Source organism: Canis lupus, chromosome 33 (genome assembly GCF_048164855.1).
Source record: "Canis lupus baileyi chromosome 33, mCanLup2.hap1, whole genome shotgun sequence".
NCBI lineage: Eukaryota > Metazoa > Chordata > Mammalia > Carnivora > Canidae > Canis > Canis lupus.
The window spans coordinates 20,399,498-20,425,783 of NC_132870.1; the positions used below are offsets into that span (position 1 = coordinate 20,399,498).

At 35.6% G+C, this 26,286-nt stretch overlaps 1 protein-coding gene, 1 long non-coding RNA gene and 1 pseudogene across 43 annotated transcripts in view; 2 read left to right on the forward strand and 1 right to left on the reverse strand.

The window, feature by feature from the left end:
* Nucleotides 1-26,286, reverse strand: part of STPG2 (sperm tail PG-rich repeat containing 2) — a 531,130-nt gene that overhangs the window by 440,212 nt on the left and 64,632 nt on the right. The window lies entirely within an intron of this gene.
* LOC140623953 (uncharacterized) lies at nt 8,250-19,285 on the forward strand. Its single transcript, XR_012023511.1, has 2 exons — nt 8,250-8,397; nt 18,637-19,285. It is a non-coding gene; the product is annotated as an uncharacterized lncRNA (long non-coding RNA).
* On the forward strand, nt 14,124-14,600 carry LOC140623479 (ATP synthase subunit O, mitochondrial pseudogene; annotated as a pseudogene).

Consider the following 26,286-nt stretch of genomic DNA (forward strand, 5'->3'; position numbering starts at 1 on the left):
CTCACTACAGTATTCGGGGTAAATTTTAGTTTATCTGATATAAGGATGGCTACCCCTGCTTTCTTTTGAGGACCATTCGAATGGTAAATGGTTCTCCAACCTTTTATTTTCAGGCTGTAGGTGTCCTTCTGTCTAAAATGAGTCTCTTGTAGACAGCAAATAGATGGGTCCTGCTTTTTTATCCAGTCTGACATCTGCGCCTTTTGATGGGGTCATTAAGCCCATTCACGTTCAGAGTTACTATTGAAAGACATGAGTTTAGTGTCATCATGATATCTATTCAATCCTTGTTTTTGTGGATTGTTCCACTGGACTTCTTCTTAAAGGGGAATCTTGAGAGTCCCCCTTAAAATTTCTTGCAGAGCTGGTTTGGAGGTCACATATTCTTTCAGTTCCTGCCTGTCTTGGAAGCTCTTTATCTCTCCTTCCATTCTGAATGAGAGCCTTGCTGGATAAAGTATTCTTGGTTGCATGTTCTTCTCATTTAGGACCCTGAATATATCCTGCCAGCCCTTTCTGGCCTGCCAGGTCTCTGTGGAGAGGTCTGCTGTTACCCTAATACTCCTCCCCATAAAAGTCAGGGATTTCTTGTCTCTTGCTGCTTTAAGGATCTTCTCTTTATCTTTGGAATTTGCAAGCTTCACTATTAAATGGCGAGGTGTTGAACGGTTTTTATTGATTTTAGGGGGGGATCTCTCTATTTCCTGGATCTGAATGCCTGTTTCCCTTCCCAGATTAGGAAAGTTTTCAGCTACAATTTGTTCAAATATATATTATGGCCCTCTGTCCCTTTTGGCGGCCTCGGGAACCCCAATTAAATGTAGGTTTTTCTTCCTCAGGCTGTCGTTTATTTCCCTTAATCTATCTTCATGGTCTTTTAATTGTTTGTCTCTTTTTCCCTCAGTTTCCCTCTTTGCCATCAACTTGTCTTCTATGTCACTCACCCGTTCTTCCACCTCGTTAACCCTCGTCGTTAGGACTTCTAGTTTGGATTGCATCTCATTCAGTTGATTTTTAATTTCTGCCTGATTAGCTCTAAATTCTGCAGTCATGAAGTCTGTTGAGTCCTTTATGCTTCTTTCTAGAGCCACCAGTAGCTGTATAATAGTGCTTCTGAATTGGCTTTGTGGCATTGAATTGTAATCCAGATTTTGTAACTCTGTGGGAGAGAGGACTGTTTCTCATTCTTTCTTTTGAGGTGAGGTTTTCCTTCTAGTCATTTTGCTCAGTGCAGAGTGGCCAAAAAGCAAGTTGTATTGGGAAAAGGAGAAAAAGAGAGGAGAGAAATAAGGAAAGAAAAGAGAAAGAGAAAAAAAAAAAAGGAAGAAAAAAAGAAAAAGAGAAAGAAAAAGAAAAAGAAAGGGAAAAAAAGGGTGGGGGAAGCAAACAAATCAAAAAGCAAAACAAAACAAAACAAAACAAAAACAAAAAACAAAAAACCACAGGGGAGTATCTTCTGATTCTGTATACAGTAAGTCCCTTGACTTCCCCTGGAACTTGTCCGTCTAGCTGGTCTTCTGGGGGAGGGGCCTGTTGTGATTTTCAGGTGTTAGCACTTGGGGGAGCTGCTCTGCCTCTGCCTGGTGCAGGGCTCAGTGGGGGTTGTTTACCCCGTGAGGCCCCAGAAGGAACAACTCCAGTGGTGGGGCCAGCTCTGGAGCTCTGGAGTCAGCTCCCGCAGTAGCTCCAGAGCTCTCTGTCTGCAGGGCCTGGAGGCTCCGGGGAGGGGCCACTGATCTGCTCAGCTTGGGGCAGGAGTGTCCTTGCTGTCCTGTGCCCTTCTGGCCTCTGCTCGGGTCCGCGCAGCCCCCTCTCCGTGGAGCCAATGCCCAGGCTCCTCCGAGCTGCTCCCAGGTCCAGCCGTGCAGAGCTGCAGCCCTTACACCTCTCCCTGGGGCGCAGGTGTCTGTTAGTGTCCCAGGGAGCCTGAGGGCATCTCCGCCCTCCTGGGGTCCTGCTCCAACTCCCTGCCAGCGCCTTTCCGCCCGGGAAGGTTGATGCAGCTCCTGCTTCTCCGGGACAGGGCTCTCCTGTCCTGGGGACACTTGCCCCGGCCTTAGCCCGGTTCCTCGTGGGGCCCCTCCCCCTTGGAAGCCTTTTGTTTCTTTATTTCTTTTTTCCCTGTCTTCCTACCTTGATAGAAGCATGAACTCTTCTCACTGTAGCATTCCAGCTGTTCTCTCTTTAAATCTCAGGCTGAATTCATAGATTTTCAGGATGATTTGAAGGTCATCTAGGTAATTTGGTGGGGACAGGTGACTTGGGGACTCAACTCTTCTGCCATCTTGCCCCTCCTCCGACTTTTGATTTTTATTAGATACCTGTGGCATAATGTACTCTCTCTTCTCATTTCCTTCTACACATCAGTTTAGACAACCAATAATTTTATCTTTTGTCCTTCATATGAATTTTATGGATTGTCTTAAGATATAATCATAGAAGTATTGATTGGTTTCTTTTGGCTATATTTTGTGATAAATACATTGTTCATTCCCATGAAAGTAAAGATATATAAATCTTAGGTATGTATCTTATTTTACAAAGTGAGCAAGGATAGTGATATATCTGATTTTTCATATTCTTCAATCCGAAAATTCATTTGTTGAATGATATGTTTTCAATATATAAACTACTTAATCAGTCCTAAATTTCGTAATTCTATTTTGAACTTGGATCATGATTTTGCACATTCATTTTTGTGATTTACAATTTCACTCATTATTTAGATTGTTAATTTCAGATAAAATGTGTTACCCACTTAGTTTATCCTGAACCCTTTAACTTGTACTAAATACCTTCTCTGATTTCTTTGAAATATGTTCCTTATAAATGTATTCCTTATTAAAAAACTAAAGATCATAGTTCCAGAACATATGTTTTTTAAGCTGAAAATAGCTTAGGTTATGCTCCTATTTTAATCTCTCACCATTCCTTCATGATCATTATGTTTTCATAAATTTCATGTGAAACACCCGATATTTAGCAGGAAATCAAATCAAAATGCCCATTCGATAGGGTATAAAAAGCATAGGCAGGGGCACTTGGTAGTTCAGTTAGGCAGCTCACTCTTGATTTTAGCTCAGGTCATGATCTCAGGGTCATGAGATCCAACCCCATGTCTGACTGTGCACTCAGCACAGAGTCTGCTTGAAATTCTCTCTCCTCTCCCTCTGCCCCTTTCCTTACACACTCATGTGCTCTCTCTCCCAATCTCTCTGTAAAAAAATTAATAAATAATATTTACTTAAAAAACACAGGTATTACTCTTAAAATATTTAATTCTGTACTTCACATTTTTATACAATTTACTCTAAAGAACCAAAATACAAATGAGAGAAGTCGTTCTTCAAAAGGAACACCCTGAATAACTATGAATATGAAAAAAATAACCTTTGCATTACTTCATTTTGGATTATAATTACAAACAAAATTAATCACCATAAGGGTTTATTTTATTAAAGATCAATAAATATGATCTCTTTAGATGCTTAGAGCTCAAAATTCTTTGGTATATCATCTATTTTCTCTGTTAAAAGTTTTAGCACAATAATTTTACTAAAACTTTTCACTAATCTTAATAAATCTTACATTACTATAAGATGAAATTCTTAAAACTAAGATCCATTTTGGAGCCTATCCAGATGCTATTATTGAAAATATTACCAAAACCATTAACTCTAGAAATAATTAAAATAATGACACTTTTGTGCATACTACTAGGTGATTCTATTGCAATTTTCCTTTGGTGGCATTTTCACAATGCTTCAATGTTATAAATTTAGTCATAAGGAATTAATGACAGTAACTGACACACGGTAAGTATTTAACAAATATATTCTATAATAACAACACACAAAATTTCTTACAGTAAAAAAACATCCTGGTATCTAGGGCTAGGACAAAGCTAAGTAGAGAGTCGTTCCTGGGAGCTATATCAGGGTAGAGGAAGCTGGGACTGGTCTGGGTCACAAAGGGCCTGGATCATGGAAACCTGCAACAGCCAATGGGAGAACTCTAGAGCCAAGATCATAATCTGAAAGTAGTCACCAGTTCAGAGTTCATTACATGAACAAGTTAGGTTAATTAGTATAAGACTAAGTCTATGAAGGACAAGAAAGTGCTGAGAAGGACATGTGAGAGCTGAAGGCCTGCTTTTATGTGATAATGGTAATGCAGCGAAGGGTCATCTGCTATGGCTTTGCCTTTAGAATATCCAATACAATCCAAACATGTTCCTCTGGGTTATAAATTTACATGAATGCCATTATAACCATACTACTATCACCAGATTATTCAGTAAAATTAGTCTCTATAGCATAAAGAATCCAGGGCATCTTGCAGTATTGTCTCAACTCCCTATCCTTGATCATTCTTTAAAACTTTTAACAAATGTTTCCTGAGTATCTATTATATGCCAGGCACCTTCCTAAGTGCTGCAGATAAACATAATAAAATAAAATGTCTTCCCTCATGGAGTTTAAAATTTAACCAAATAAATCAATCAATAAATAAATAAAATTTAACTATATAAATATATAATGCAAAATATAATATACAATGCTGAAAAATGAAAACTGCTACACGGGAATGAGTGATTAGATTGAGTAGTCGAGAGAAGGCCTCATTGAAGAGGTGACATTGAAGCAAAAATGTGAATGAAATGAAGGGAAAAGCCTTCAACAGCAAAAGCATTCTAGGCAAAAGAAATAATAAATGCAAAATAGTTGAAAACAGGAAATATTTTTGGCATGTTCTAAGAGACTGAAAAAGAATAGTAGAATATATAAGAGTAAGTAAGGAAAAAAGTGGCACAAAATAAAATTGAAGCAGTAGGCTGGGTCTCTATCATTAAAGACCTTATACATTATGATTAAATGTACAAATTTTATTCTTAAAGTGGTGGAAATCAATGGAAGGTTTTGAACAAGGGAAGTACCTAATCTGATTTTATTTTTAGAAAGACATTTCTGAATGATATGTATAGAATAGATTATAGGTAGATTATGAAGAGAGATTAAAAGTCTTAAGTTTTTTGGAAAAAGAAATTGGTATTATTTAGTGACTGGCTAGCTGAATGGGAAAGACAAGTGGGGAAAATCAAAAGTCCTGTTTTACACATGGGTGATTTGAGATGCCTATCAACTATCCAAGTAGAGATGTTGAATACGCAGTTAAATAAAAACATCTACAGTATAAGTGAGGGGCTTGACATAGCAATTTGCAAATAATAAGCATATTAAAAAAGCCATGAAACCAAATGAGATCCTTGCTAAATGTAAAAGTATAGAAGAAAGGCACAATCTAAGCAAGCTAAGCATAGAAGGGAACAGTAGCTAGGGATGGATAAAAGAGTTGAAAGAGGGGATCCCTGGGTGGCGCAGCGGTTTGGCGCCTGCCTTTGGCCCAGGGCGTGATCCTGGAGACCCGGGATCGAATCCCACATCGGGCTCCCGGTGCATGGAGCCTGCTTCTCCCTCTGCCTGTGTCTCTGCCTCTCTCTCTCTCTCTCTCTCTCTCTCTCTGTGACTATCATAAATAAATAAAAATTAAAAAAATATTTAAAAAATAAATAAATAAAAGAGTTGAAAGAAATGGTGATATGATACACAATCATTACTGTGATTCAGAATGAGCCAGGAAAATCCTCTTTAAAGTATATTTTTAAGTCACAAGGATGTAAAGTACAACATAGGAAATAAAGTCAATAATACTATAATGACTTTGAATGGTGACAAAAAGTCAATAATACTATAATGACTTTGAATGGTGACAAATAGTAACTAGACATTGTAGTGATCATTTTGAAATGTCAAGTCACTGTGTTGTACCTGAAACTAATTAATATTTTATGTCAACTATATTTCAATAAAAATTGTTTTAAATAAGTGAAATTTATTCTAATTCTATACCAAAAAGAAGTACTTACTTTATGACTGGTAGTGTAACAGGTTCTGGGATATAAGAATAAGTGAACTATACCATAGGAATGTTGGTGGGTGCAAAAATGGCAGAAGCCAATCTCTATTGCAATGGTAACATGGTGAGGGTAGATCAACTTTGTTGCAGGCCACATTCCTTTGGTTAAAAAAGACCCCTTATTGCACCTTATGTATATTGTATCAGGAATGAGAGAACTATAAATACCTAATGATCATACCATTGCTTCAGGCTTCCCCAGAATATGATGACTCTTGTAACTGGTATATTTTTTGGGAAGACTCTAAAAGCCATGGCTATGAAGTTGTTACAAGAGCTATTAGCTTCAATGGGGAGACATGAGGCTTTTAAGCCAGGGAGGATCCTACACCCACACGATGTGAATCTTCTCTTGCACCTGAGCTATACTGTTAGGAGACTGCCACAACTTCTTCAAAAGAGAAATGACTGATGCTGCTCTGCTGCTAAGCTAAGGTTTCTGTCTTATATTCCTCTGAGTAGACTCATTTAAAGCATGACAGTACGGGCTAGACTTTCAGACCTTTCACCCAAGTGTTTAAGGAACTATGAGAGAAAAAGGATTGGGAGGTAGAAGAGATTTTAAAAAAGGAAAAAAAAAAATGGAGGAGGAGATGCTAATGAGATACCGATGCAGATGTCTGGATAGGGGATCTTATTTACCTTTAGTCTTATAGCAAAGTTCTAAAATATATAATAGATGTCTTCTTCTTGTGGGAGCAAATAAATTTCAGAGTGAATCCAGGTTTGTGCTAAGAGGAAAAACTGCTCACTCCCATAGCAGTCTGTGAAATGGACCTAGTCAGAAACCCAGCCACCGTTGGGCAGGAAATAATGAGGGGTACTAACCAAATTAACTCTGGCTAGGCAAACTGTGGAAGGAGCCTCAGTGTCCATCGAAAGATGAATGGATAAGAAGATGTGGTCTATGTATACAATGGAATATTACTCAGCCATTAGAAATGACAAATACCCACCATTTGCTTTGATGTGGATGGAACTGGAGGGTATTATGCTGAGTGAAGTAAGTCAATTGGAGAAGGACAAACATTATATGGTCTCATTCATTTGGGGATTATAAATAATAGTGAAAGGGAATAGAGGAGAAGGGAGAAGAAATGGGTAGGAAATATCAGAGAGGGAAACAGAACATGGAAGACTCCTAACTCTAGGAAATGAACTAGGGGTGGTGGAAGGGGAGGAGGGCGGGGGTGGGGGTGACTTGATGGCAGGCACTGAGGGGGGGCACTTGATGGGATGAGCCCTGGGTGTTATTCTGTATGTTGGCAAATTGAACACCAATAAAAAATAAATGTATTATTACAAAAAAAAAAAAAAAAACTCTGGCTAGGGAGTTAAGGTGGGCATACAAACCTGCCAAACCCATATTTCTGATCACTCTGTTGAACGGGTGGAGTCACACTCAAGAAATGTCTGTGTGTGTGTTAGCCAGCAAAAACAAATAGGACTATAGGGTGTCAATACTTGACCAGCATCTGCTGTCCTGTTATGATTACCAATAAAAATAAACTCCATAAAAACAACTTCTACAATAACTGAGTATTTTAAAAGTCCGAGACCAGGGGCACCTGGGTGGCTCAGTCAGTTAAGCATCTGCCTTTGGCTCAGGTCATGATCCCAGGGTCCTGGGATCAAGCCCCAAGTCCAGCTCCCTGCTCAGCAGGGTGTCTGCTTCTTCCTCTCCTCTGCCCCTCCCTCAATTTTGCATGGCATTCTCTCTGTCAAATACATAAATACAATCTTAGAACAAATTTTTTAATAAAAAATAAAAGCCCAAGGCCAGAGACTAAAATCTTGACTATGATTTCAGACTGCACAGATCCCCAGATTTACCAATGGTATTTTTTGAACCATACCATTCAAAATGAAAAAGACATATTTGATAAAACAGACATTTTAAAAAATCATTGCACTGTTTGGTTTACTAAACACTGTCATATTTTTTCCTTATAAATTTACCTGTTATTTACAGTATTAAAAGATATGGTGGACCCTATAAAACTAATTGGCCAAAATTCTATTCCAATCAACTAGGGTAGAAAGTAAACAGTAATGTCCTATTCATTGAATAATGTAAATACTGTGGTCATAAAATGTGCTGATTGTCTTTTTCTATGTGAATGCAGTTAACCAAAGGAAAGGACAGGGAGTAGACGTGGGTAAAGGAATAATAAAAGTATTTTGCCTTTGCTAGCAGTGTTCCCCTGACAACCTGAAAAGAGAATATGTCTACTGGGTTGCTAGGCAACATTACTTAAAGTAAAATGCCCCCTGATTGGTAAGATATATCTGTACCTCAAGAACTATAAATACCTGATGAGCCACCATAGCTTTGTTTATCATTTGTACCTGGCATGTCCCTTGTGAGGATCCTGGAAGTATGGCTATGAAGTAGCTACCAGAGATACTGGTTCCTGTGGGGTATGAGACTTTTACTCCTGGGAAAATATAATGCTTTCCTGTCATGTATCAAATCTCCTTGCATATGAGCTATAATTCTATTTAATTACTAAAAGGGCTCTTAAAGAAAAAAATACTGACACTTTTGGTAGGGAAGCTATGGTTCCTATCTTACATTCCTCTAAAAGGATTGTTCTAAATATGGCTTATGATAATTCTGGGAGTCCGAATGTTTAGTTGAACCAAGAAGTTGAATCAAAGCCCAAGATACTACCCTGAATGGTCCTCAATCTTCAAGAGGTATACAAATGACAGATTTCTACTAGAAGAATCTAAAAGAGAATGTTCCAAAACTAGGATACAACATAAAAGCCTTTGAACTAATATAGTATGTTTGGAGAGGCTATGGAAGGAAATAATAGGGCAATAATGACTAAGGCTAGAGTTGCCTGAGAAAGAGAAGTAAGTAAATAATCTTTATTAGGTCAATACTAATGAACAAGAATAGAACCATAACTCTGATGGAAAATAAATCTAAGAAAATTCTAATTCTGTAACTTCTAAGTCTGTTTTATTGCTAACACATCCTATATATTTCAGGACATGGCAGAGATACAGACATACTAAATGTCTCAGCTTATCACAAGAAGTATTTCAAGGGGTTCAGATGATCCACTTTGACAGTACCATGGTATAGGTGAATAGACACTGGCTCTGATTTCACCTGCTAAGGACCAAAAGTGGCTATGTTAAACAATGTATGCCACCACCATCAGTCTCACTCTACCTTCACCTCTTTGTTTGCTAAAGAAATATAATAGACTGTGGGGCCACAAATTTCTCCATAGAGAAAAAAGCCCAAATGGAAATGGCTTCAGAGGACATACAATAAAGATCCTTAACTCACCAGATGTAAATGACTAAAATGTATACAATACTCAAATGATGGAAAAACCAAACTGTTTTATATAATACAGGCTTACTTTCTATCACAATTGCTCCAAGGTATATTCTTCAGAGTCATCTTCAGACTTCAAGTGATACTTTCACAACACATAGCCTAAATCTCATATGGAATATTCCATTTAGTAGGGAACTGTTGACTGAAAATTTCATATACGGAAAACCAGCATTCAGCAATCCTGTATGAAAAACTCTCCCCTAAAAGAAAAAGTTAAATATATATGTTTCTGTTTTGAGTGAATGAAATAAAACTAATGGGCAGAGATGAAAGGGTCTTTTTTCATGTCTTGAGTAGCCAGAATTAAGGTACAACCTTGCTCGTTCCATTAAAAACTGAATTAGTCATTATAAAAGTATCCACAACCATTTAATTTTGATAAACAGAGACTTTATAGGGGAAAAACATTGTATCTGTCTACTAGTACTAACGAAGTTACCAATAACATCACAATAATATACTTCTGAAGTCACATTAAAAAAAAAAAAGGGAAAACAAAATCATCATCAGGAAGTAGGATTCATATAAGATAGGAAACTATTAAAATCTTAAAGGAGAACACAGGCAGTAACCTCTTTGTCATCAGTCATAGCAACTTCTTTTTTAAAGTATTTATTCATTCACTCATTCATTCATTCATTCATTCATTTATGATAGACAGAGAGAGAGAGAGGCAGAGACACAGGAGGAGGGAGAAGCAGGCTCCATGCCGGGAGCCCGACGTGGGACTCAATCCCGGGACTCCAGGATCGCGCCCTGGGCCAAAGGCAGGCACCAAACCGCTGAGCCACCCAGTGATCCCCAGTCATAGCAACTTCTTACTAGATGTGTCTCCTGAGGCTAGGGATACAAAAGCAAAAATAAACTATTGGGACTTCATCAAAATAAAAAGCTTCTGTACAGCAAAGGAAAAATTCAACAAAACTAAAAGGCAATCTACAGAATGGGAGAAGATATTTACAAATAACAAACTGAAAAAGGGGTTAGTATCCTAAATATATTAAGAACTTATGAAACTCAACACCCAAAAAAACAACCCAATTAAAAAATGGACAGAAGACATGAATAGGCATTTTTCCAAAGAGATACAAGTGGCCAATAGACACATGAAAAGATGCTCAACATCACTCATCATCAGGGAAATACAAATCAAAATTACAACGAGATCATCATCTCACAACTGTCAGAATGGCTAAAATTAACAACACAGAAAACAGGTATTAGTGAGGATGGGGAGAAAGAGGAATTATCTTAAACTGTTGGTGGGAATGCAAACTGGTACAGCCACTGTGGAAAACAGTATAGAGATTCCTCAAAAAGTTAAAAATAGAATCACGCTCTATGATTTAGTAATTGCACTACTAGGTAAAAATTCAAAGAAACTAATTTAAAGGGATACATGCACCCAGATGTTTTTAGCATCATTATATACAGTAGCCAGATTATGGAAACAGTCCAAATGTCCATTAACTGTTGAATGGATAAAGAAGACATGGTGTGTGCATGTGTGTTTGCCATAAAAAGAATGAAAAGAATGAAATCTTGCTATTTGCAAGATCTGGATGGAGCTAAAGTGTATTATACTAAGTGAAATATATCAGTCAAAGACAAATACCATATGATTTTACTCTTATATGAAATTTAAGAAACAAAACAAATGATCATGAGGGGAAAAAAGGGAGAGGCGAACCAAGAAACAGACTCTTAACTATCCAAGAACTCATGAGTGAAGGTGGGTGGAAGGATGTGTAAAAAGTGATGAGGATTAAGGAGTGCACTTGTGATGAGCACCAGGTGTATCGAAGTGTTGAAACATTATATTGTACACGTACAATTAATATTACACTGTATGTTAACTAACTGGAATTTAAATCAAATCTTTTTTAAAAGTGGGATTCAGAGAAAATATATAATTAGAATCTATAAAGATTTCCACATGCTGCAATGCAAAGATGCAGCTCAAGCCTGAAACAAGTAAGAGAATAACTTCAATACTTCTCTATTATACCTCCCTTGGAAAAAAATCATGAGCCAAAAGTGTGGGTCACAATCCTACCAATCTGCTACTTTTTGAGGAACCTAGAGCAATACTCCATCTCATCTGTCTCCACTCAATTACACATATCTTTCCCTGTGCACTGAGAAGACAAATATCAAAAAATGTAAGTTACAGGCATAAAGAATGTTATATACTGAGATGTAAAGGTCCCTCAAGTAAAGATGTTTTAAAAGCTCTCTCAAATATAGATGCTAGAAATTGCCATTTGACAAGTACTCCATATATTTAGTTTGTCAGTAAAACTCTAAATTTTCTTCACTCATGGGTAGAAAAAAAGATGCCATTTTACAACTTAAATTTGATAATCAGAAAAATGATTCCAAAATTTATTTAAAACCTGTAAGAAATTATGAATAGAATTAAAAATAACAAATATATATATTTGTCTGAAAAAAAAGGCTCATTCTTTCTCTTCATGTATAGGATACACCTAATTGTATCCTTCAAACTTTCCACCAACTTAACTGATTATAAGCCAAATACCAAAAGGAGGTATGTTTTAATGTTGGGGGGGATGGAATCCTGCTATTACAGAGAGATAGTTCTATCTTCTCCTGCAAATATAATCTCAAATCTCTGTAATGGGTAGCACTCCCTACAATTGATTCAGCCACAGAGAGAAAGGTGTCTGCTTCAATACCACCCTGAATACTTTTGTCTTGAATTTTACTTTGTAGGAAATGAATCTGGAAACTCACATTGTATTTTCTACTTCCATTTGCCTGACATATCCTTCTTCATCCTTTCACTTTTAATCATTATATTTATTTAGTTAGTTATTTGTGTGCTTCTTACGAATAGAATTTTATTTTTTCATTATAATCCAAAGTCTTTTTGCCTTTCATATGGGGGTTTAAACCATACAAATGTATTTCCATAATAGAATAAATTGATTGTTATCTATTTCCCATTTGAAATCAATTCAAATTTGCACCATAGCCAAAAAAAAAAAAAAAAAGAAAAGAAAAAAAAGGCTTTTTCCTCACTTTGAATGTGGCAGAAGTTTCCATCCAATGATAGGCTTCAAATTTTCATTCTCTGAAGAAATTATAAAAATTAAATTCCCTATATATTGGAATCATCCGGTCAGGATCTAACCAGCACCTATTAAATATGACTCCGGTTATATTCCAAATCAGACAAAACATCAAAAAGAGCCAGAGGATCATTATGGCTTCAGTAGGGAAACCATCCAAAATCACTTGCTTTAATCCTCAAGTGTAAAACTGTTACAAATTAATATTTGATCATTAATATTGTACCCTTTCTTGTGACATCCACTGAAATAAAAAGTTTAACTCCATTTTTGACGTTTGACAGCTGACAGCTTTTAAAACCTCACCCCTAAAATAAATAAATAAATAAATAAATAAATAAATAAATAAATAAATAAATAAATAAAAAAAACAAACCTCACCCACATCTGGCAAGCTGATAAGAAACCCTCCTTTAGGGACATCAGGAGTTTCAAACTACATCTGCATGTGGGAACCAGTCTCACCCACTAACCACAATAGAAACCCCAAGCCGACTGATCCAAAATTAAGTAGAAAAAATCTGATTAAACAAAAAGAAAAATTATAGAAGTTTAATTATAAAAATTAACAATTAAAAATGATCTAGACTAGAAAATTTTGCTACCAAGATCTTTAAAATGTCAAGATTAAATCATCCAATTTATTTTATGAAGAAATGATTCTTATATCACAACCTGAGGTATCTGTTGTCACAACTACAGAGTAACCTCACAGGTGCAAAATCCCAATAAAACACAGGCATCAACTGTATAATATCACTTCTTCCTAAAAATAAAATATTCTGTCCTAGAATAACAATTACAATGCATTATACATAAACCTAAAACCTCTAACCATTTTTTATGTAGTAACTAAAACCCTATAAAATGGTTACATACGTAAGATATGATGTTTAAGATGTAAAATGTTAAAACATAGCTTCCTGATAAACAATTCAAGTAGCTATTAACAAACAGTTGCCTTGCACATTTGAATACTATGATGCCTTTCTCAGCTCAGCAACATTGGAGATGTATATGCCTTCACTGATAATTCAGTACACTTACAAAACATCTACAGATTAAGTTCATATTCTTCCAAGATTGTATTGCTAATGTGCCTAGAGACTTTTCCTAAACATCTTTTTTTTTTATTTTTGATTGGGTTTAAAGGATATGTATTCTATGACATTACCATATACATAAACAAGAGACAGTCTCTACGGGGAAAAACATTAACCAGGAAGATACTCTGTGAGATAGTCGTATACTTGCAAAATTGATTCAACTATATATTAAGGGAATTGTCTACTCAAAATTTAAGAGTGGCTTAATGTAAGAATCTCTCAACAGATTTATCATGTCAGTAGGTTTAGGGAGAACCACCACACCTCACTAGATCACATAAACAGCTCCAAACACATTTTCCACATTGAAAAATATTACAAAACCAGGAACAAAGATATTTTTTAAATGGTAAAAAAAATATTCATTTTAAACTAGAAGCTAGTGCCATGCAAAAAGAGAAAACTAAAGGCATTCCCACTGAAAGCAGAATAGAGGCACCCTTGCGTGTCTCTCTCTCTCTCTCTCTCTCTCTGACTTGGGTTTGACCTACAGCCACGCAGAAAAGATGGCCACCCCAGTGGTGCCCGGGCTGTCCCAGCAGGTGCAATGTTTTGTATGTCTTGGTCAGGCAGTTTTCCAAGCTCATGAAACCACCTGTTCAGATATATGGTATCAAAGGTCACTATGCCACTGCTCTTTATTCTGCTGCATCTAAACAGAATAAACTGAAACAAGTAGAAAAGGAATTGAGAGTAGCACAAATCTGGAAGGAACCTAAAACGGCTACTTCCACTATGAGCTCCTACGTAAACTGTTCCATGAAAGTGAAAAGCCTAAATGACGTAACAGCAAAAGTGAAGTTCTCTCCTGTCATATCCAACCTGATCAGTTTGCTTGTTGAGAACTGTCACTTAAACAATACTCCTGGAGTCATTTTTGCCTTTTCCACCATGATGAGTGTCCACCATGGAGAAGTACTGTGCTCAGTGACCACCACGTCTCCTTTGGATGAAGTCACTTTTACTCAACTAAAAACGGTCCTGAAGAGCTTCCTAAGCAAAGGCCAAGTATTGAAATTGGAAGTCAAGGTTGATCCGTCACATAATGATTGTCCGTATTAGGGAGAAATATGCTGATATGTCTGTGAAAACTAAGATTCAGGAGCTGAGCAGGGCCATGCAAGAGGTTTTCTGAAAGTGTTGATTTTCTGTCAGGGAAAATTCCTAAAATTTGGACCGACAATAAAATGCTTCCTGAACAGAAAAAAAAAAAGAAAACAGAATAGGATGCCAGATATCATCCTTATCATTTAATGTCGCCCTATAATTTCTTTCCAAAATAGCAAACCAAAAATAAGGATGACAAAGGTGGGAGCCAAATTACCATCTGATGACAAGTTTATATATATAAAATAAAATTATACACACATATAAACATAAACACATGTGTGTTTATATAAATACATATATATATATATATATGCTAAGAGAATTATTTAAAAATCTCTTAGAATTAAGGGGGGGAAATGGCAAGGAATTCAATTACTGGATCACATTTTATTTTATTTTTTTATTTTAAGTAGACTCTATGCCCAGCGTGGAGTCCAATGTGGGGCTTGAACTCACCACCCTGAGACCAAGACCTGAGCTGAGATCAAGAGTCACATACTTAACCAGTGAAGCCACCTAGATGCCCCTGTATCGCTATTTTAAATAAAATCTTTTGTCTATATACCAGTTATAGTCAGTTCTTAAAAAAAAAAAAATAGAACCAAAAACTGTTTTATTTGTACCAAGAAGGTATAACTTATAAACATTATTACATGTGCTTATAAACAATCCCCTCATAACATTACAAAAGAGCTATCATATCCATTCTCTGATTCAACTCTTCTCAAAGAAGCCCTAATAATAACAGAAAAAAAATTTATTCCACAATATGCCTGCCCTATATTACCTTCATGAACAATCTAAATAGCTCAGAAGCTGATCATAAATGTATATAAGAATTTAATAAATCATAAATAAACATCGCAAACCAACAGATTATTCAAGATGGACTTTTGTTTGAATTATCCAGGAGCACAGATACTCTTTTCTCTCTATACTTGAACAAGAGACTGTGAAGCTATTTAGTGCAATAGCTATCTTGCCATCATTAGTAAAAGTTTTATCTGTGAACAAAACAAGTACAGAGGAAGTTCTCACAAGTGAAAGAGAGAAACTAGGTCCGGGAGCCTAAAACAGTATCTAAGACAGACTTGCTCTAAAATGTACCAATAAATTCCCTTGCTATTTAAATTAAGACAGATGGCGTTCAGTTCACTGTCACCTGATATGCCTACCAAAAAGAGTATGTACCTATAAGGAGAATGCAAAGTAAACAAATATATATTTGAATAATTCCATCCAACAATATAGATAAGACTGAGACTTCCTCATCACCAATCTTTCATCTTGATGACCCTGAGTTACTTTGCCTAAATAATTGCCCCCGATATCTAGGCTATTTCTGTTACTGAATCACAGCAAGGCAAAGGAATTTAAATAAAGATGCACTCAAATAAATAAATACATACATACATGCATACAGATGCACTCAGAAAAAAAAAGTTAGTTATGACATTGACTTATACTACCATACAGTTTAAGTTGTACATTTTTATAGCTTAACTTTATCAGTATGAGTGAATTTACAAATACATGTAACAATGCTTTCATTTGAATATCTATCTGCAGTTTAGTAAACTACTGTACTATAGTACATTTTGTGAGTAAAGAGAAGTTGATATGTCTCATTTTATTTCATCTTGCTACTGGATTATGCTATAACTAAAACATAACTCAACAATTTGATGCCTCAGAATCTCCAGCTACTTAGAAGTAAAACAATATGCATTTGAATATATCTATCAGGGGATCCCTAGGTGGCTCAGTGGTTTGGTGCCTGCGTTCAGCTCAGGGCATGATCCTGGAGTCCTGGGATCGAGTCCCATGTCGGGCTCCTTGCATGGAACCTGCTTCTGCTTCTGCCTATGTCTCTGCCTCTCTCTCTCTCTCTCTCTCTGTCTCTCATGAATAAACAAACTCTTTTTAAAAAATGAATATATCTATCAAAATAAAGTTTGCTTTATGTATCAAAAATATATTGTCAGACGCCTGGGTAACTCAGTGGTTGAGCATCTGCTTTCAGCTCAAGTCGTGGTCCTGGGGTCCTGGGATTGAGTCCCACATCAGGTTCCCTGCACGGAGCATGCTTCTCCCTCTGCCTATGTCTCTGCCTCTTTCTCTGTGTCTCTCATGAATAAATAAAATCTTTAATATATATATATATAGATAGATTATAATATAATCAAACATCACCTATGTAAATATTTAAATGATTTAGTGGCTAACAATTTTTCAAAATTACACAATTTGGTGAAAAATGTAATCCAACTAGATTCCCACAAAAGGTAAATTGAGTATGGATATATAATGTCTTAATACAGAAGTTATTTGTCAAAATTTAAAGAGAGAACCACACTTTAATATTTACCCCCATTTGAAAAAAGAGCTTATGTCACATTGCTTCACTCATATCTAAATAGGAAATAGATCTTCATCTGTAGGAACATCGGTATAACACAACAGAAATGGCAGTAAATATATCCCCTTTCTTCTAGACCAACTATTAATGTTACCATTCATGAGTCAGGAAGATGTAATATCCATAAATCACTTTCACTATCAAGTGAATAACAAGTACCCAAATTGCCTAATTCATTCTCTCTACCTATAACTGTACAAGTGTTTTATTTATTCAGAAGTTTATTATTTCTGACAATCAATATCAGTTATATCAGTTCTTTTTATTAAATGTATAATATATATTCAGAAACATGAGGAAATCACATTATTCTTTTAACAGTGTAGCATTTACAGATGTCAGAAGGCTCAAGATTCAAATATGGCCTCATCAATAACAGCAACACATCGAAGAAATGTTTCCTTCTCACCTCTTTCCATTTTAGGAATCTAAGCAATCAATCTAGTTCATGGAGTTAAACATTCTCCTCATGTAAAAACCTATATAATAGATTGAAATTGTTTGGGTATCATACAAAATGGGGTGAGGATTTTCTTTTTCAGAAGGCAACTTGACACTATATTTCAACAAATGCTTCATAAAGCCTGAATTCCACAATGAAAACCCTGAAGAAATTACTTTGGTCTGCAGTAAACTTATAGCAGAATTACTGGGATAGCTCCTATGATATTCAATTTTAAAGAAATTTTTAGGGATGCCTGGGTGGCTCAGCAGTTGAGCATCTACCTTTGGCTCAGGGCGTAATCCCAACTCTGGGATCAAGTACCACATCGGGCTCTTTGTGTGGAGCCTGTTTCTCCATCTGCCTGTGTCTCTGCCTCTCTCTCTGTGTCATGAATTAATAAATAAAATCTTTTTTAAAAAAAGAAAAAAAGAAATTTTTAATCCACTGAGTAGCTGGATTAAATACAGTAATTTAGCTATTAAACTTTGAATAGTATTATTATTACACATCTAAAACCAGAAAGCCTATTCTTTGGATATTAAAGTAAGTTAATATCTTAAGTTGTCTTTCAGCCAATAATATCAAAAAGATTCAGCTCCTTCATAAAGATTTTGGAGCAAGAAAAGAGGATTATTTTTTAAAGGAGGACATTACCAATATATCAAATAAAATACATTCAACAACTTGTTTTATATCTTGAAAGCACTGCAGATAATGTATTATTTTGTATATACTATTTTGGCACAAAGCTAGAAGTAAATATTTTGTAAATATAGAGACATCCCCCTTCCCTAGAGACAGTCAAAGTAGTAAAGACAAAAATGCCTGCCTCCCCTTTCTGGGGTAAAATTACTACACTCCAGGTAAATGAAGATAATCTCTCTTTCTCTGAAAGTGAGAATGGAGCAGGTTTGCCTTGCTGGCAGCTCTCATATAAGATCAGAGTCTACCAATGTCAGGGTTTCTCTCCTGACATTTGGAGGATAATGCATCCCCATGTGTGTACAATAAGTACTTAGCCTTACTAGCTTCACTCTGTGGAGATAGGAAATTAGGGAGCAGAGCCAGGATGACACCTTTGCTGTATTAAATTGTCTAAATCCATTTACTTGTTGTCTCCTTAGAGGCCGAATCTATGAAGCTGTAGCAGGGCAACCTACAGCTGCCACCACACCTCTGCTTAGAAACTGCTTGACTGCCCTTTCACGAAGATGGCGCCGAAGGCGAAGAAGGAAGCCCCTGCCCCTCCCAAAGCCGAAGCCAAAGCAAAGGCTCTGAAAGCTAAGAAAGCGGTGCTGAAAGGCGTGCACAGTCACAAAAAAAAGAAGATCCGCATGTCACCTACATTCTGACGACCCAAGACCCTGCGTCTCCGAAGGCAGCCCAAATATCCTCGAAAGAGCGTCCCCAGGAGAAACAAGCTTGATCACTATGCCATCATCGAGTTCCCCTTAACTACCGAGTGAGTCAGCCATGAAGAAAATAGAAGACAACAACACACTTGTGTTCATTGTGGATGTCAAGGCCAATAAGCACCAGATCAAACAGGCTGTGAAGAAGCTCTATGACATTGATGTGGCCAAGGTCACATCAGAGAAGAAAGAGAAGAAAGCATATGTTCGACTGGCTCCTGACTATGATGTTTTGGATGTTGCCAACAAAATTGGGATCATCTAAACTGAGTCCAGCTGGCTATAAATCTAAATATAAACTTTTTCACCATAAAAAAAAAAAAAAGAAACTGCTTGACTACTTGACACTAGTTCCACCACTTAGTAGTACTGTGATGCTGGACAAGCTACTTAATCTCTCTTTATCTCATGTGATCTCAAAGTGTATATAATAACAATTTCTACAAAAGACCATTGTAAAGTGAATGCTATATGAAAAACAGGTAGTTACCACACCTGAAAAAAATACGATGGCTACTATTGATATTATTATTAACATTATTTATTTGTTCACTCATTCACTTATTTGAATCGTATAAAAAACTTTTTATACTTATTCCCAGATTTATTACTATGTTCCACAGTTAATACAATCAGTACAAGTAGTATTAGAATTTTTTCCACTTGTCCCTTCTTATACATTAAAAATAGAACACATATTTAAAAATTATTTCTCCTACCTCTCCCGAGTTCACTCAGAGAATCTAATATGCTGATTCTAATTCAACTAATACATACTGATTATACATACACAATAATCACTATGCTAGAATTTTCATATTTTATAGTATTGATGTATATTTAGTACTCACAAAATACCCTAGCAATGTTCCTAACACTGTTAGTTCAAAAAACACCTTGGATGATGTAAAAATAACATTGAAATTAATAATAAAATACAAAACAAACTTGACAATGCATAGCTTAAAGCATTCTTTTCTTTGTTATAAATAAATTAAAATAAATTTCAAATAAAATTTGGAGACAGACCACATAAATCACTGCCTAAAACAAAGAATATCAACTTCTAGAATAAAGGCAAAGAAGAGGAATATCAGAATCAATGACAAAGCTCCTTCAAACAATATAAATCTCTCTCCTTAGGTATATGCTCCTCTACAGAATTTTGATTTTTATTTTGCAGGTGCTGTTGTGTATGTGTATTCTGATATGCTCTTTTTTCCTACCTCTCACTGAAAAACACTGCCCCAAAAGATAATCCATTCACTGATATTGCTTTGCCTGTTATAACTTTTTAGATTATTTTATTAAAATATAATTAATGATAGGGATGCCTGGGTGGCATAGTCAGTTAAGCATCTAACTCTTGATTTCAGCTCAGGTCATGATCTCAGGGTTGTAAGGCTAAGCTCTGCATCAGGCTCTGAGCTGAGTGTGGAGACTGCTTAATATTCTCTCTTTCCCTCTGTCCTTTCCCCCACTCCTGATATATTCTCTCTCTCTCTCTCTCTCTCTCTCTCTATATATATATATATATATATATGTGTGTGTGTGTGTGTGTGTGTGTGTCTACTATGTAATTGATGATGAAAATATCTTCACTTCACCTTCATTTTTTTTTATTTTATTTATTTCAGAGAGAATACAGAGTGAGAGAGAGAGAGCAGGAGCTGAGGGAAGAAGGGGAGGGAGAGAGCGTATTCCCCACTGAGTAGGGAGCCCAACCCAGGGCTGGATTCCAGGTCCCTGGGATCATGACTTGAGCCAAACACAGACACTTAACTGACTGAGCCACCAAGGCACTCCTTTCACCTTCATTTTTTGAAGGATATTTCCTGTGGTTATAAAATGCTAAGTTGGCAGCTATTTTCTTCTGTAATTTTAAAAATACTATTCCATTGTCTCTAACTCCCCATCATTTCTGTAATAATCATCTGCAGATTATTTTTATTCCTTTGAAAGTACTGTCTTTTTCTCTGACCATTTTTAATTCCTTGTTTGTATCTAGTTTTCAGCAATTTTAACATAGTGTCTTGATGTGATTTACTTTGTGTTTATTCTTCCCAAAGTTTGTAGAGATTATTTAATCTGTAGGTTGATGTCTTTTGTCACTTTTGGTAAATGCTCATCCAATAACTTTTCATATACTGTATCAATCCATTCTCTTTTTTCTTTCCTGGGATTCCAATTACACATATGTTTCATATACCTCTTGTACTCTTTTCTGTACCTTCCATCCTCTTATTGTTTTTCAGTCTGAATATTTTCTACTGAACTAGCCCCCAAGTTTACTAATCCTCTCTTCTGCTCAAGGTTTAGTAAAATGACAGAGTCCTCTTAGTTCTAATCTTCTATTAAACCTATCAATTGAGATCTTAATTTCATGTATTGTATGTTTAGTGCTAAAATCTCCATTTGATTTTTTTTAATAAACCTGGTTTTCTTTTAAATCTCCAGCACATTCCTTACTCTTGAACATATTAATTATAATTATTTTGAAGGCTGAAAAGTCAAATATTTTGATCAACTAAAGGGTCTGAGATCCACTTGGATTGTAATTGAATGCTAAACATTATTTGTAGGAAAACGTATAAATTGAATGATGTTATCTTCCACTAGAAAGGATTTAACATTCTTGGGTCTTGCAGGTAAATAGACACAGATCAGGGATCCCTGGGTGGCTCAGCAGTTTAGTGCCTGCCTTCGGCCCAGGGTGTGATCCTGGAGTCCTGGGATCAAGTCCACGTCAGACTCCCTGCCTGGAGCCTGCTTCTCCCTCTGCCTGTGTCTCTGCCTCTCTCTCTGAATCTCTCATGAATAAATAAATAAAATCTTTAAAAAAAAAAAATAGACACAGATCATCTTGGGCCAATCCGGGAATGAGAGATTTTGATGCTGAGTTTAAATTTTGGGGGAAGCTAATCTATTTCCTATTTGCCCTTATTCTTGAAAATCTGTTTTCCAGGGCCCTCTTACTACTCCTTCTGAGTATATTTCATCACTATTTTCTGTCCCCCTACCACATGAGAATGCCAAATCTAGGCTATGGTTTTTAGATGCCTCTTATGTGGATGCTTGGCTTCCTACTTGCACACCTTAGAAACCAACAAATGCCTCTGATAGAAAAGCACCACAGAATGCCAGGATTGCTTATCTGCAGTTTCCTTTATTCAGTACTCTAATCTTTTCAAGCCTTGACTACCTTGGTATTCCTAAATTTCTATTTTTCATTTCCCTAACCTTTGAGACTGATGAACGATTTGTACCAGCCATTTCTGCATAATATCTCAGCCTTTCTTCCTATGCCACTTACCAATCAAAAGATGCTTTGATGGAAAAAGTTCCAGAAAATGTCAGGTTAACCTCCATGCATTTCTCTTTCTCTCTGAAATCTCTATCCCTTAAGTCCCATCTTCTTTGGTTATTCTCTGCTGCCTTCAGCTATTTGGCAGCCATATAATTCATCTATTCTATAATTGTTCTCAGCAGGACATTTGGGTTGATAACAAGCTACCCCAATATAGCCAGAAACAGAGGTATTCACTGTGCCTTTTAAGACTGAAGTATGTGCCTCAATTGTATTAAATGAGAAGAAAAAATGAGTCATTTAATAATAAAACCCAATGTCAATAATAGGAATGTATTCTGTAGATTATGAAAAGAAGCCCCTCTATCTTTTAGAACATCACTTAAAGTTTTATATTTTTCTTGAGAGTTTAATTATAAAGTTTGAAACCTTTGGGATCACCTGTAAAATCTTCAAGCAAGAAAGACTATACAATTTTAAAAGGTATTAAAGAAACAAATGAATGGTAAAAGCATCCAAATAATCTAACATGAGAAAACTGAAAGTAAAACAAAAAACTCAGAGAATTTAATCTATAAAACAGAAGTCTTTTAAGTTTTTCTTCAAATTTATACAACCTTAATCTCATAAATAGTGACTGTTTCTGGCTCATGTCTTTAATCACAATTGAAAATGTCAATGTTTGTTTCCATATGAGCATTTGATGCAAATTCAAGTGAGAAGATGCTTCTTAAATGTAATTTTAAAAATTTGTAGAGATCTCAGAACCACTGAAACAAATGTTGACATTGACTATGTGTGATTTTTGACATTAAAAGTAGTTACGGGTATTTCAAAGTTTATGTCTTTGCCTAAAACTGCCATTTCAAACCAGTCAATCCTCATGTTCACTGCTGACAGTATAATGTTGAAAGACATTTGATATAAGAGTTGCAAATGCCACTATTATCTAAAAAAGGTCACTATAATTTTAAAAGGCATAGTTAAAAAATCTATTCTCATTCCCAATTACAAGGTCACTGTGTGTTTAAAGAAAGGATACAATTGTACCTTATTAACTAAAAATATTTCTATTAAAATCTATATATATATTAAAACATACAACTTTGTGATATGTATGGTCATAGAATTTTTGCTACTAACCATTTGTTAACATGTTAAAGATTCTCTGATCTAGGTATTTAATCAACAAACAAAATAATGTTATTAATAACATCAAAGACTCTACATACAGTCAAGGTTCTCAGCTTGTTCACATGACCCCTGGGGAGTCCATTACATCCTTTCAGTGAATCTTCAACATCAAATCATTTTCATAGTACTACTGTCTTAGTCTGTTTAGGTTAGTATCACAAATTACCATAAACTGAGGGAGGTTTAAACAACAGAAGTGTATCTGCCACAGCTATGGAGACTATGAAGTCCAAGATTTGGTGTATGACAAAGATCCACGTCCTAGTTCATAGACAACCATTTTCTCACTGTGTCTACACTTAGTGGAAGGGATAAAGGAGCTGACTATGGTCTCTTTCATAAGGGTTAAAAATCCCATTCATGAGGGCTCTATCCTCATATCCTTATCACCTTCCAAAGGCCTCACCTCCAATGGCATCATATTGGATATTAGGTATCAACATGAATTTGGGGGAGATACATTCACTCTAAAAATACTAAGATTCTATTTGCCTATTTATTCTCACTCTCCCATGAATATATGACTATATATGAATATATGCTAATATTTTAAATAATCCTCAAGTTTAATTGTTAATATAACAAGTATCAATAAATATAACCCACCTAAATAAAAGTTCTTTGGCAAGTAATCCTAAAATTTGTATGGAACTACAAAAAAACAAAAGCAATCCTGAAAAAGTAGGACAAGGCGGGATATATCACAATTCCTGATTTCAAGATACCCGACAAAGCTATAGTAATCAAAAGATTATGGTACTAACATAAAAATAGATGCAGAGATCAATGGCATAGAATAGAGAGCCCAGAAGTAAAACCACACTTATAGAGTCAATTTATCTACAACAAAAAAGGCAAAAATATCAATAGGGAAAAGACACTCTGCTCAACAAACGATGCTGGAAAAACTGAACAGCCACACGCAAAAGAATGAAACTGGATCACTTTCTTGGACCATACACAAACTCAAAATGGATTAAAGACTATATGTGAGACCTGAAAGTAGCAGGCTCCCTAAAAGAAAACCTAGGCAGTAATTTCTTGTACCTCAGCCATGGCAACTTTTTTCTGATGTATATCCTCAGGCAAGGGAAACAAAAGCAAAAAAAAAAAAAAAAAAAAAATACTAGGACTACACAAAACTAGAAAGCTTTTGCATAGCAAAGGAAACCATCAACAAAATGAGAAGGCAACTTAGTGAATGAGAGAAAATATTTGTAAATGATATCGAATAAGGTACTATCCAAAATATATAAAGAACTCATACAACTCAAAACCAAATAAAACCCCCAAATAACCTAATTTAAAAATAGAGTATTTTAATAGACATTTTTCCAAAGAAGACATACAGATGGCCAACACAAACATAAAAAGATGCTCAACATCACTAATTATCAGAGAAACGCAAATTAAAACCACAATGAAGGATCACCTCATGCCAATCAGAATGGCTACTATCAAAAAGACAAGCAATAACAACTGTTGATAAAGATGTAGGGAAAAAGGAATGTACGTTTGCTGAGCATGCATATTGGTGTAGCCACTGTGAAAAACCGTATGCAGAAGTTCTTTGAAAAAATAAAAACAAATACCATACAATGTAGTAATTTTACTACTGGATATTTACCCCTCAAAAAAATTAAAATACCAATTCACAAAGATATATGCATCCCTATGTTTATTGTAGCATTATTTGCAATAGCCAAGATATGGAAGCAACCCAAGTATCCATCAATAGATAAATGGATAAAGAAGATGTGTACACACACACACACACACACACAATGGCATATTACTTAACCATAAAAAAGAATGAAATCTTGCCATTTGCGACAACATGGATAGACCTAAAAAGATATGCTAAGTGAAACAAGTCAGAGAAAGATAATTACTAAATTATTTCACTTATATGTGGAATCTAAAAAACAAACAAGCAAACAAACATACACATACATACCCACACACAAACAAAAACTGGTGGTTGTCAGAGGGGAGGAGAGTAGGGGGATAAACAAAATAGGTAAAGGAGATTAAAAGGTACAAACTTCCAGTTATAAAATGAGTCACAGGGATGAAAAGTGCAGCACAGGGAATATAGTCAACAATAATTTTGTAATAACTTTGTGTGGTGACAGATGGCTAACAACACTTACCATGGTGAGCACTGCATAATATATAGAATTGTCAAATTACTATGTTGTATACCTAAAACTAATATAATATTGTATGTCAACTTTACTTCAACATAAATATATAAAATATAAGATATTTAATATCTTTGATATAAAATAGAAGATATTTAATACATATAAAACAAAAAGGTTCTTTAGATTTCACAATCATTTAACACTATAAAGAGGTGCAAGAAATTTGAGAGCCACTGCCTCACAATCTAAGTGATAAACGAAGAGAAAAAATAAACAAAAAAAAGTGCTGCTGTATCTACAGAACTATTTTTTAAAATATCACACAAGATAAAAATAGTAAAAAAAGTTATATTTTATTGATAAATCCTCAATATCAAGGAGTACCAATAAAATATAATAAAACTTAAATCAAAAATATTAAATGTGGGATCCCTGGGTGGTGCAGCGGTTTGGCGCCTGCCTTTGGCCCAGGGCGCGATCCTGGAGACCCGGGATCGAATCCCATATCAGGCTCCCGATGCATGGAGCCTGCTTCTCCCTCTGCCTGTGTCTCTGCCTCTCTCTCTCTCTCTGTGACTATCATAAGTAAATAAATAAAAAATTAAAAAAAAAATACTAAATGTTAATATTAATATATTAATATTAAATATTCCTACTCTCAGAGGAAGTTATGGAATGAACTAACTACATCATCCCAAATCTCATTTATGGAAA